This window comes from Rhinopithecus roxellana, chromosome 12 (assembly GCF_007565055.1).
Source record: "Rhinopithecus roxellana isolate Shanxi Qingling chromosome 12, ASM756505v1, whole genome shotgun sequence".
Taxonomy (NCBI): domain Eukaryota; kingdom Metazoa; phylum Chordata; class Mammalia; order Primates; family Cercopithecidae; genus Rhinopithecus; species Rhinopithecus roxellana.
The window spans coordinates 121917374-121930591 of record NC_044560.1 but is presented as its reverse complement, the minus strand read 5'-3'; the positions used below and the strand labels follow the sequence as shown (position 1 = coordinate 121930591).

Sequence of the window (13218 nt, the reverse complement as noted above, 5' to 3'; positions counted from 1 at the left end):
GAATCCTCTCTCTAGTGGTTGAAGGAGTTTCTCAACCAATGACTGGATGCAAACACTCTTGCTACATTTCCTCTTCAGTCATTGCTTCTGCCTTCACCCTAACACCCCACTGTTTTATACCTTGCTCCTTCTGATTCGGGTCTTAGTTATCAAGCTTATAAAAATTCCTTTTTTCTGTCTTTTGAGCTTCCTTTCACCCTCATACAAATAGGCTGCCTTCTGTGTAGGTTCCTGTTGTGGATCCCAACTATTGCATAATAAATGACTTTAATTCTTCAAAGTTTAAAATGTTTTGACTAAGTGTGTTACCTTTGGCTTATTGTGAACAGTCTACCCTGAATATAGTTACTTAAAATAAAGTTCTTTTGTGTTTTTTATCTGTGTTCTTCCTCTCTTATCCAAGGTGGGTATGGGCAGGGGTGAGGAGAAAATATACTGTCCTGAATTTCTAACTTATCCTTTGGAATTCGTTATGTTGCCAATTGGTATATCCTTGCTGACCATACTGAATAATATCATCCTTAAAAAAAAAAAAAAAAAGTCCTAGACAGTAAACTGGAAGGTAGTTAAATAATTTTTTTAATTCCTCAAAGTAATTGCGTATCATTTTCGGAGATTATACTATTTGGCCATTGATTTTTCCTGCCATACCTTAGTGCCTTCAGTTGTACTCCAGCCTCGTAGGAGGGCTTTCTTCTGCAGTTTAACATTACTAAAAAGAAGCTGTGTAAATAGAGCAGGAAGTGGTATTGTTTTGTTTTTTTAAATCACAGTCTACTGTCTATACTTCCAGCTTCAGACTCTGTACTTGTCTTATTAATGAGGCATTTGCTAGTAAGGAGGAGAAAAGAGAATATACTTGTGTTATAAATGGAGCATTTGCTAGAAGGAGGAGAAAAGAGATTGCTCATGAAACATTCCTCAGGATGAAAAAACTGACAACCATATCAATAGCTCAGGTTCTGATTAAAATCTCCTATATTCTCTAGGGAGAAAAATCTGGGGAATTGCAACCAGTTCCTTATTTCCAATTTTATAAGTTATAAAAGCAATGAAACTCATTGCTGTAATATACGGAATTTCATTGAACAGAGTGATACAGGATTGATTAATATGTTTGGCTGCAAAAGGAAAAGATACAGAGTACAAACATGCTGTCTGCAAGACTTGACCAGCTGTCATTTGAAAAAGCAGAACTATGTATTTTTTTCTATCAATTATTGGAAAAGGAAGTATTGAAGTCTTCACTAAAATAGGAAATTTACCCATATCTTCTTTCAATTCTATTAGGTTTTGCTTCATGTATTTTGAAGCTCTGTTATTAAATACGTGTGTATTTATGATAATTATTTTCTTCCTATTGATCCTTTTTATCATTATAAAATGTCCTTCTTTATCTCTAGTAACATTCCTTGTCTTACAGTTTGTTTTATTTTATATTAATATAACCACACTAGCTTCTTTATAATTATATTGAAACAATAGACACAAGTCCAATTTGTACCAGGCAAACTAGTTACTCTCCTTATAATGCTTGTGTTACTTTTTTCCCCATGAATGATCTTCTCCCCAACCTTCCATGCCGAAGGATAGTTATTTAGGTTGATTTCTTCCATGGAGCTGACATCACATGATCCCCTGAACTTTTTTGATTTTGGACTTGCACACTATACTTAAGGATTGTGTTTAATTATGTATCGTCACTGCTCAAATTTAGCACATTCTTCAGAAGATGTTATTTGATTGTTTGCTTGAATGGTTGGCCGAGTGAATGAACAGGTAGTTTCTAAAATCATTTTGGGAGAACTTATAAACTGTGTATGTGGAAGGCAAGGAAAAGTACAAGTTGTAGAACATCAGACTAAGCAAGGTTCAACACTAAGTGATCAGGATGGTTTCTTCAACAGATTCTGGGAAATCAGGAGGAGGATAATTTTTAGGAGAACGATGATGAGTTCAGTTTGGGACAAATTGAGTTTGAAGTGACTTCTTGAGGGGATGTCCAGCAGGCAGTTGGAAATGGAGGTCTGGCGCCTAGATTTCTGGAGATATTCTTTTGGTATTACCAGCAAAAAGCAATCAGTGACATATTTTAAGCTATCTTAATTCTTACCATCATTTTATCTCCTGTAAATAATCATGACAACCTCCTAACTAATCTTTCTGCTTCTGTTCCAGTTTCTCTCTTTTAATCCATCCTCCACATTTCTAAAAGAATGATCTTTCTAAAACGTAGATCTGATCATGACATTTCCTTATTTAAAATAACCTTTTAGCCTGGCGCATTGGCATGTACCTGCAGTCCCAGTTACTTAGGAGGCTGAGGTGGGAGGATTGCTTGAGCCCAGGAGTTTGAGGCCAGCCTAGGCAGCACAGCAAGACCCTGTCTCTAAAAAATAAATAAATAAAATGTAAATGACTCTTCCTTGTCTTCAAAATGAAAACTCTTTACCGGTTTCCTTTATAATCCCATCCCTCCCTACCTCTTCAATATCATCTCTGCCATTCTCTTTTTTATAATCTAACCTTCAGCCATATAGGACCATTTATAATTCCATATATAGACCACATTACAGCACTGGTGATAGAGGTGATGTTGATACTACTAGGCATAGCAATATTTTTTCAACAAGTTTTAGAATTGTGCCCGTCATTACTCTAAGCAGTTTATATGTAATTAAAAATAGCTAACACTTAACACCTATCATGTAGCAGCACTTATTAAGAGTTTTACACTTTTCCACATCTACGAGGGTTGTCTACTTAGAATTAAACATTCAGACTTACAAGCCTATAATAGGCCACACTTGAGATCAGTCTACTCAAAAGTACATAGGACAGGAGCCAAAGCTTGCTAGCGAGACATTCATCTTCAGTGAGACCTTGTAGCAGTTTGTAGAACTGTCTACACAGTTGTCCATGAGCTACTCTTTGCCTTTGTTTCCCTGGGTGATGCTCTGGTACAAAGCAATGAGATCCACACTGGATAGATTTAGGAGTTGCCCTGTGTATAAATCCTCACATTCCACAGGAGTTAGTATCTCTTGTAGCAATTCCATAGGCATAGTAGTCAGAGTCCCCTTAAGGGTCATGCTAGATCACAAGAGTCACTGCACTTAGGGAAGCCCGCAGATTTGACTTCCAACTAGGTATTTATAATTCTTCCAGTTCTTACCAATCAGGAGTCCTTTGCAATCATAATGTTGTTCAGGAACATAGCCGACATTTTCTCTTTATCAGATTTTCAGGGGAACATAGTTAAAAATTGAATCAAAAGTCAAAATCTCATATAAAACAGTTTCTCTTTACCGACATACATAAACTCATTGATTTCTCACTACAATGAAATAAAGTAGTTACTATTATTATTCCATTTTACAGGTAAGTATACTTATATGTACTTTAGGTACAGAGAAGTTATGTAACTTGCCGAAGATCACAAAAGTAATTATAAAGATGCCAGAACTTGATGAATCTCAAAATAACTATGCTGGGTAAAAGAAGCATAACTACATACTGTGTGACTTCATTTATGTAAAATTCTGAGAAATGAAAATTAATGTATAGTAACACATCAGTTGTTGTCTGGAATGGGGGTCAGGGAGCCAGGGGTATGAAGATAGCCTTGGGGGTGATAGATAGGTTCACTGTCTTGTTTGTGAAGATAGTTTCGTGAGTGCATACATGCGTCAAAACTTAACAAATTGTACCCTTTAAATATGTACAATTATGGTATGTCAATTATACCTTAATAAATCAGCTTTAAAAAATCCTATAATATGAACCCAGGCAGTATGACTCCAGCATGTGCAATTTCAATCATTATGTTAGGCAGAATGCTAGGTCTCCAAAGATGTCAGCATACAAGCCATCAGAACCTATGAATATGTTAATATTACATAGCAAGAGGGAGTTAAGATTGCAGAGAGAATAAATTTACTAATTAGCTGACTTTGATACAGAGATAATTTCCTGGATTATCTGGGCAGGCCCAATGCAACCACATACTTCCTTGTAAGTGAAAGAGGAAAGCAGTGAAAGAGATTCAATGTTGGATTGATACAGTGTAAGATACAGCCATTGCTGGCATTGAAGGTGGAGGAAGGGGCTATGAGCCAAGGAATACAGGCAACCTCCAGAAGCTGGAAAGGCAAGGAAACAGATTTTCCCCTAGAGCCTCCAGAAGGAATGCAACCTTGCCAACACTTTGATTTTAGCCCACTGAGACCCATTTTGGAATTCTGACTTCCAGAACTGTAAAATAATAAATTTGTGTTATTTTAATCCACCAACTTTGTGGTCATTTGTTACAGCAGCAATAGGACACTAATACACTCACCATATTCCGTCGCATCACATACTGTACTATGCTTCTTGTTGCCAGGCCTTCCCACTGCTGTTTTGTTTCTGCGTATAACAGTCTGTCTCCTTTACCCACTTCTGGAGAACCTTTCCTGGCCCCCTCTTCAGTCTGGATTGGTTGGTTCACCTTTGTGTTTTTAATTTACTCTGTAGCCATTCTCATATTGCATGTCGAATAATGCAGATCTTAGCACCTGTCTGCCTCCTTCCTACTCACATTTCAAGGTTTAACTCAAATGTCGCTACTGCCTGGAAGATTTTCCTGAGCCCCCTAGACTGGACAAGTGTTCCTACTTTGTTCTACCACTTGCTGAGTTTTGCTATAACATTTACTTCCCCAATTATAAATGTTGTCTGTCTCTCCCACTAGACGACATTCCTTCTCATCTTAGAATCCTGTATACCCAGCTTAGTACCTAGTGTACTGTAAGGGCTTACATGTTTGATGAATGAGTAAATCAATCAGTCAGTCACCAAATCGATATATTGGGATTGCTGTTGGAATATTACATTCATCCTGAGCTTAAAGTCAATGTTTTTCTCCATCAGGGTACAGAAATTAAGATAAAGAGCTCACTGTGGCCACCATAAAAAAATGTGAGTCCTAATCTTGCTGATCAGAGATTTATCCCTTTCAGCATTCATTCTCTCAAATGATTATTAAATTTTAGCACTATTTCCATAGAGACTTGCTTGGTTATTTTTCTTTTTCTTGTCAATTTTGCATGAGAAAAGATCAACTGCTTTACCTGGCATAATATTTTGGCACAGGGAATAGGATTCTACTGTGTGGTCCAAGACTTTTGAGCCAAAGAAACTTAGTTGGCTGTTGATCTACATGAATTCTTTAGATTTTTATCTTTCAGCTACCTCACAGGTAAGAGTATTTCCATTCACCCTCCAGGACTCTGCATATTTATTTCTGCAAAAACATCCCAGAGCTCTCTTCTTCACCAGCATTCTTAGTCTTGGAAGCCTCTTCATGAACTATAGATGAACTCCTGAATCTAGACCTGGATTAGATGGGAGAAGGCTTCCTCTAGATTTTTTGTTTCTCCTACAGACTCCCCCAGTGAGTTTGATTCTCACAACTCACAGAAGGGGACTTTTCTTTTTCTTGATGTCTGTATACTTTCTGAGCTATAGTCTGCTTTAATTCTGAGAACAGACCAGGGTAAATTGAGCTTCAGCTCAGAGCATGACTGTTATATAAACAAATTTAAACGTCGTTTAAATACAAGGGCAGGTGTGGTGGCTCACATCTATAATCCCAGCACTTTGGGAGGCCAAGGTGGGAGGATTGTTTGAGCCCAGAAGTTCAAGACCAGCCTGGGCAACATAGTGATACCCCATCTCTGGGGAAAAAAAAAAAAAAAATTAAAAATTAGCCGCGTGTGGTGGTGTGCATCTGTGGTCCCAGCTTGTTGGGAGGCTGAGACAGGAGGATCGCTTGAGCCTGGGAGATTGAGAGTGCAGTGAGCTGTCTTCATGCCGCTGCACTCTAGCCTGTGTAACAAAGCGAGACCTTATCTAAAAAAAAAAAGGAAAAACAAATTATAGTACATAGAGTGTGAGAATTCATAAATACGTAATTGTCAGTTTAGGTATTCAAAAGATGTTCAGGGAATCTTTCTAAAGAAATAGTATACGTGAGGAATAACATTCTTTTTTATTTTTATTTTTTCAGACGAAGTCTAGCTCTGTCGCCCAGGCTGGAGTGCAGTGGCTCGATCTTGTCTCATTACAACCTCCGCCTCCCAGGTTCAAGTGTTTCTTCTGCCTCAGCCTCCTGAGTAGCTGGGACTACAGACGCGTGCCACATGCCCGGCAAATTTTTTGTATTTTTTGTAGAGACGGGGTTTCACCATGTTGGGCGGGCTCATCTCGAACTCCTGACCTCGGGATCTGCCTGCCTCAGTCTCCCAAAGTGCTGTGATTACAGCGCCCAGGAATAACATTCTTTTAGCAATTTTGTTCCCTGCCTTTGGGTTAGAGCAGCAAAGTAATTAAAAGCCATATAAGAACACAAGGTGATGCCGGCCAATTATTGGGGTTGTACAGTAATATAATTTTGATTCACAAGAGTTGCTGACACTAGAGGTTTTTCCTATGAATAACTGTTCCTTAGATCCCATGGGTGATGTGAATGTATATACAAACCTGAGTAAAGACTTAATGAGAATGTCTTCTGCCTGATTGGTGTTTATATGGAATCAGGTTACTGTAGAATGTGGAAAAATGGTTTTGCTCCAGTTCCTAAACAAAATAATAAGCATTGTCCTAATTGAATTTGTTGTGACATTCTTGCTGCTTCATACAGGTCAAGTTGCAAGATGGAACAAAAGACTAGAGCTAGAGGGCCTTGACCAAAATGCTGTAAATGTTTGGAATGGCATTCTTACTAGCATATGAAATCTTTAAATAAAGAATGTAATGGGGAATATACATTCATCTCCATATTAAAAAGGCCATGTTGGAAATAAAATATCATGGAGTTTTTAAAAGATGAGGATTAAGATCACTTGAAAATTAGTCTTTTGATTACTGTGAGAATTTGATTATAGTTTATATGATATTTATGCATAGGCATTTTTCTTTAGGTTATTTGAGGTTTGACTCTGCTTGAAATGAGGAGTTTTTTAAGTATTTGAATAAAGGAGCTAGCTGGAATTATAGGCAGAACATTAACATAATAATATTTTTTGAATGCTTACGGTATGCCAGACACTATTATAAGAGCATTATATGTAATATATATTATATATAAAACACATTTAAATATAATTTCAGTATATTTTGATGACTTGATTCAGTGCACAGAATATAACTCACAGAAGAAGGCTTCTCAGTCTCAAGAGAAGTAGCCAGGACATCTCTTTCCTCCTGGAAAAGGGTATGAGTAATTTTTTAATACTTTAAAATAAATCTGAAAACTATTTTGAAGGCTCTCAAAAATAAACAGTTGATCATGCGGTACTGTGGTTGGTTAAAAATAGCTGCCTATGTCCTTTTCCTTTTGAAATCTGTTTATTGTTTCCTTTTTATTCTGCCCCCTCCCCGACTCTCCCCCAACATTGATGTAATGGAACACAGTAATTTCTGAAATCAGTGTACAATTATATGTTGCCCTTTTCTCTGTTTGAATCAGTAAGTCAGGTGGTAGACATTAGCCTCTAACCACCATTTTGGCAACATATGTACCTTATATATGTGCACATTATTTCTCCAAATAAATGCTGGAGGAGGGTGATTTATTTTTCCCAATCTGTGTTCAAATCTGTGAGCTGAAAAGGAGGCATCTGGACTTGGCACAGTGGCTCACACCTATAATTAATCCCAACCCTTTGGGAGGCTGAGGCAGGAAGATCCCTTGAGTTCAGGAGTTCAAGGCCAGCCTGGGCAATATAGTGAGATCCCATCTCTACGAAAAATAAAAAATTAGCTGGGCATGGGGTGATGCATGCCTGTAGTCCCAGCCACTTGGGAGGCTGAGATGGGAGGATCACTTAAGCCAAGCCAGGGAGATCAAGGCTGCAGTAAGCTGTGATTGTGCTACTGCACTCCAGTGTAGGCGACATAGCAAGACCCTGTCTCAAAAAAAAAAAAAAGTAAAAGAAAAGAAAGAAAAGGAGGCATCTGATCTTCAGTTCTGAATTGATTGGTTATCCACCATTATGTGAGGTAACTTGTTCTGTAAGTCTTATGTGCCACCGAGTTTTGGGGGGAAAATTAAATCACTATTTTTTTTTTTTTTTTTTTTTTTTTTTTTTTTGAGACGGAGTCTCACTCTGTCGCCCAGGCTGGAGTGCAGTGGTGCGATGTCAGCTCACTGCAAGCTCCAGCTCCCAGGTTCACGCCTTTCTCCTGCCTCAGCCTCCCAAGTAGCTGGGACTACAGGCGCCTACCACCATGCCTGGCTAATTTTTTTGTATTTCCTTTAGTAGAGACAGGATTTCACCGTGTTAGCCAGGATGGTCTCGATCTCCTTACCTCGTGATCCGCCCGCCTCAGTCTCCCAAAGTGCTGGGATTACAGGCATGAGCCACCGCGCCTGGCCTAAATAACTATTTTTAAAGTAATTATGTTTTACACGTGTTAGATTTTTTAATGAATTTTCCAGACAGATTCCTCTCATTTTACCTTTTTTTGTACACGAAATTTTTCCAAAATAACAAAAATAAGATCTCAGTCTTTTAAAATACACATCTAATTTCCTTGGAGGGGCACAAGTGAAAGAACACTAGAAAACTAGGTAAATGCAAGGTTATCGCTGTAAGTGAATGCCTGGGCTTTGGAAGCCTCGTTGTTCTTGAACTGTGGTTTCTGGCACAGATGGAGAACAGAGACCACTGGCTGCTGAAGCTGGTGCTGAGAGGGGCCAATGGCTGTTCTTCGGAGGTTAACACAAGGAAAACCATTGGATTTGCCAGAGGAGTCTGGGAGGGGAGCAGATGGCTGCAAGAAGGGCCCTCTAACTTACTCAGCTGCTCTGAGAAGCTAAGGTGACCTCTGTAATACAAACAAACCAAGTAGTTTTCAGGGTAATGGGGCAGCATCATTTTTATTCCCAGATAACAATACTGCTCCTCACTTTGCAATCTCTCACACCCTCACCCAGTGTTTGGGCACCATCTGCTTCTTGTGAACTTACTAGGGGCCAGTTGGGATTGCTATTGAATGATATCTTTGGGAACTGTGTTCTTTACAAATTACTTTCACATGAGTCTGATAGGCAGATAAGTAGTATTATATCTATTTGTATAATTAAGAAACTGAGGCAAAGAGGAATTGAGGGGTACTAGAATTACAACTCAAGCATTCTGATTCCTAATCTCTTTGTATCAATAGTATATAGAGCCATTCCAGGGCTCTTGTTTAGGCAGTTGTTACCCAGCTTTTGAGAAAGGCTCCCTGGAAACAAAATTAGTTATTTTATAGATGTCACTCTCATTGTTTTAATTCTCCTGGTTACTATTTTGCTAAATGACAAAAAGGAGAGAAAGAGTGGCTGCTTTACTTTCTGCTAGTATACTGCTATGGCCTTCCAGGAGACAGGAATTAAATGAGAAGGTCTAATTTATACTATGCAGTTTCATCAAAACCAAATTTATTCAAGAGGAAGCATTGTCAGTCAAAGGAGTTACTTAGTTTATATATTTGCATATCTTTTTTAACTGACTATAAGAAAAAATATTCTTTTCATAAACCACATCTCTTCTTTTCCCTGCTATTGGCTGAAATGATACTCATTTTCATGCATTAACACCTGCCTAGGGGCCTGGTGAATCAAAAGAGCAGTGAGCAAAGTGGTTTTAATTGCCCAAGCTTTACTAGAGCCTTTCTTGCACTTAGAAAAACAAAAGGCTTTGAATGGTGTCAAAGGGCTGTACTGAGAAGTGCTTTCCTTTAGAACTCTAAGCAGATTGATTCACTCATGTCCTGATACATTTTCTTGTACAGATGAGTTCATGAGCCCACCTTCATTCCAACTATGAGAGCATCACAGCACTTGTCAGTTTAAGTTACCTTGAACATTTGCCCAGGAAAACAGGAAAATGTCAGAGTTTACTGACTTGTTATTAGTGCAGGACTCTGTCTTTATAGAATTATACTTGCTCATTACCTCTACAAAGTTTTGTATACAAATTTAAACTGCAGAGTCATATTTAATACATTGTAGTCCTTAAGAATACAGGCTCTGGAGCCAGACTACCTGTGTTCAGATCCCAACTTTACATTTTACCAGTTGTGTGATCTTAGACAAGTTCTTCTATCTCTCTTATCCTAGTTTTCTTATCTGAAAAAGGGAGATAACAGAATCTACCTTGTAGGGTTGCTTTCAGCATTTAATTAATTAGTTAATACTTAGAATACTATCTGTCATATAGTAAGTATATCTAGTATATCTAGTAAATGTTGGCTGATAAAAACTGCTTGTATTTTATATTTTTGAAAATAGGTTATAAAAATTGGCAGAAGCATAACAGGCATAAATATCAATTATGAGCCAGGCTGGTGGCTCAGCTCATACCTTCAGTCTCAGCACTTTGGGAGGCCAAGGCAGGAAGATCACTTGACACCAGGAGTTTGAGAACAGCCTAGGCAATATAGCAAGTCTCATCTCTACAAACATTAAAAAAATAATAATTAGCCAGGTATGGTGGCACATGCCTGTGGTCTCAGCTGCTTGGGAGGCTGAGGTGAGAGGATCACTTGACCCTGGAGGTCAAAGTTGCAGTGAGCCGTAATCATGACAGTACATTCCAACCTAGGCGACAAAGCAAGACCCCGTCCTCCAGCCACATAAATAAATAATTAATTTAAAAATCTATATACTATACATACATTATGGAAAATAATCTTGGTGTTTCCATATTATACCAAATATACAAATTATTGTTACTTTGCTCACCATCTCAGTAAAATTATTTGATTACTGGCTTATTTTAATCACAAAATCAGGAGTTTTATAAACATGCTTAATCCTATGTGAATTGTAGATCTAAATATGTAAAAGATTCAGTTTAGTGTTCGTTTATTCATTCGTCCATACACAGTCAGTTATTAAGCCCTTACCATGTGCCTGAGTTTAAAATATAGAGATGAAAAAGATATACATAACTCCTTTATTCAAGGAGCTCACAATCTAAAGGGAAAAGATAAATGTGAAGACAATTACATTGATGTCAAGTACTATAATGGAGATATGACTGATGAAAAATGAGCGCTCAGGAAGAAGCACTTAACTAGCTGTCCAAAGAGATGAGGGAAGACTTCCCAGAGTAGGGACTCATTTGAGTCAAGAATTAGCCTGAGAAGGAAATGAGAAGATCATGCCTGGTATAGGGAACTTCACATGCAAAGGCATAAAGGATAAGAAAATGGAGAAAACAGCATAGTCAAGAATCTGCAAATAGTTTGGTGTGTTTGGAATATGGGAGAGTGATAGGAAGCAAGTCTGAAGAGATAGAAAGAAATCATATGGTAAGAAGTTTGAAATTTATCTTGTAATCAGTGGAGAACCATCAAGCAATTCAGTTCAGCAAACACTTTTATAAATGTTTATTCTATGCCAGACTGTTACGAAGCAGAAATATAAAATACATAGTTCACAGTTTTGTTTTGTTTTTTTGTTATACTTTAAGTTCTAGGGTACATGTGCACAATGTGCAGGTTTGTTACATAGGTATACCTGTGTCATGTTGGTTTGCTGCACTCATTAACTCGTCATTTATATTAGGTATTTCTGCTAATAGCTATCCCTTACCCTGCCCCCCACCCCCACGACAGGCCCTGGGGTGTGATGTTCCCTGCCTGCCCTGTCCAAGTGTTCTCATTGTTCAGTTCCCACCTATGAGTGAGAACATGCGGTGTTTGGTTTTCTGTCCTTGTGATAGTTTGCTCAGAATGATGGTTTCTAGCTGCATCCACGTCCCTGCAAAGGACATTAACTCATCCTTTTTTATGGCTGCATACTATTCCATGGTGTATATGTGCCACATTTTCTTATCCATTGATGGATATTTCGGTTGGTTCCGAGTCTTTGCTATTGTGAATAGTACCACAGTAAATAAACGTGTGCATGTGTCTTTTTTTTTTTTTTTTTTTTTTTTTTGAGACGGAGTCTCGCTGTGTCGCCCAGGCTGGAGTGCAGTGGCCAGATCTCAGCTCACTGCAAGCTCCGCCTCCCGGGTTTACGCCGTTCTCCTGCCTCAGCCTCCCGAGTAGCTGGGACTACAGGCGCCCGCCAGGTCGCCCGGCTAGTTTTTTGTATTTTTTAGTAGAGACGGGGTTTCACCGTGTTAGCCAGGATGGTCTCAATCTCCTGACCTCGTGATCCGCCCGTCTCGGCCTCCCAAAGTGCTGGGATTACAGGCTTGAGCCACCGCGCCCGGCCTCATGTGTCTTTATAGTAGCATGATTTATAATCCTTTAGGTATATGCTCAGTAGTGGAATCTCTGGGTCAAATGGTATTTCTAGTTATAGATCCTTGAGGAATTGCCACACTATCTTCCACAATGGTTGAACTCCTACTAACAGTGTAAAGCGTTCTTATTTCTCCACATCCTCTCCAACATCTGTTGTTTCCTGACTTTTTAATGATCGCCATTCTAACTGGTATGAGATGGTATCCCATTGTGGTTTTGATTTGCATTTCTCTGATGACCAGTGATGATGAGTATTTTTTCATGTGTCTGTTGGCTGCCTAAATGTCTTCTTTTGAGAAGTGTCCGTTCATATCCTTTGCCCACTTTTTGATGGGATTGTTTTTTTTTCTTGAAAGTTTAAACAAACTTTTTTTCTGGGTATTAGCCCTTTGTCAGATGAGTAGATTGCAAAAATTTTCTCCCATTCTGTAGGTTGCCTGTTCACTCTGATGGTAGTTTCTTTTGCTGTGCAGAAGCTCTTTAGTTTAATTAGACCCCATTAGTCTATTTTGGCTTTTGTTGCCATTGCTTTGGTGTTTTAGTCATGAAGTCCTTGCCCATGCCTATGTCCTGAATGGTATTGCCTAGGTTTTCTTCTAGAGTTTTTATGGTTTTAGGTCTAACATTTAAGTCTTTAATCCATCTTGAATTAATTTTTATATAAGGTGTAAGGAAGGGATCCAGTTTCGGCTTTCTACATATGGCTAGCCAGTTTTCCCAGCACATTTATTAAATAGGAAATCCTTTCCCATTTCTTGTTTTTGTCAGGTTTGTCAAAGATCAGATAGTTGTAGATATGTGGTATTATTTCTGAGGCCTCTGTTCTGTTCCATTGATCTATGTATCTGTTTTGGTACCAGTACCATATTGTTTTGGTTACTGTGTCCTTGTAGTATAATTTGAAGTCAGGTAGCATGATGCCTCCTG

General features: G+C 38.5%; 1 protein-coding gene across 1 annotated transcript in view; it reads left to right on the top strand.

The window, feature by feature from the left end:
* Nucleotides 1-13218, top strand: part of ZSWIM5 (zinc finger SWIM-type containing 5) — a 191331-nt gene that overhangs the window by 90232 nt on the left and 87881 nt on the right. The gene's annotated exons all lie outside the window — the stretch shown is intronic.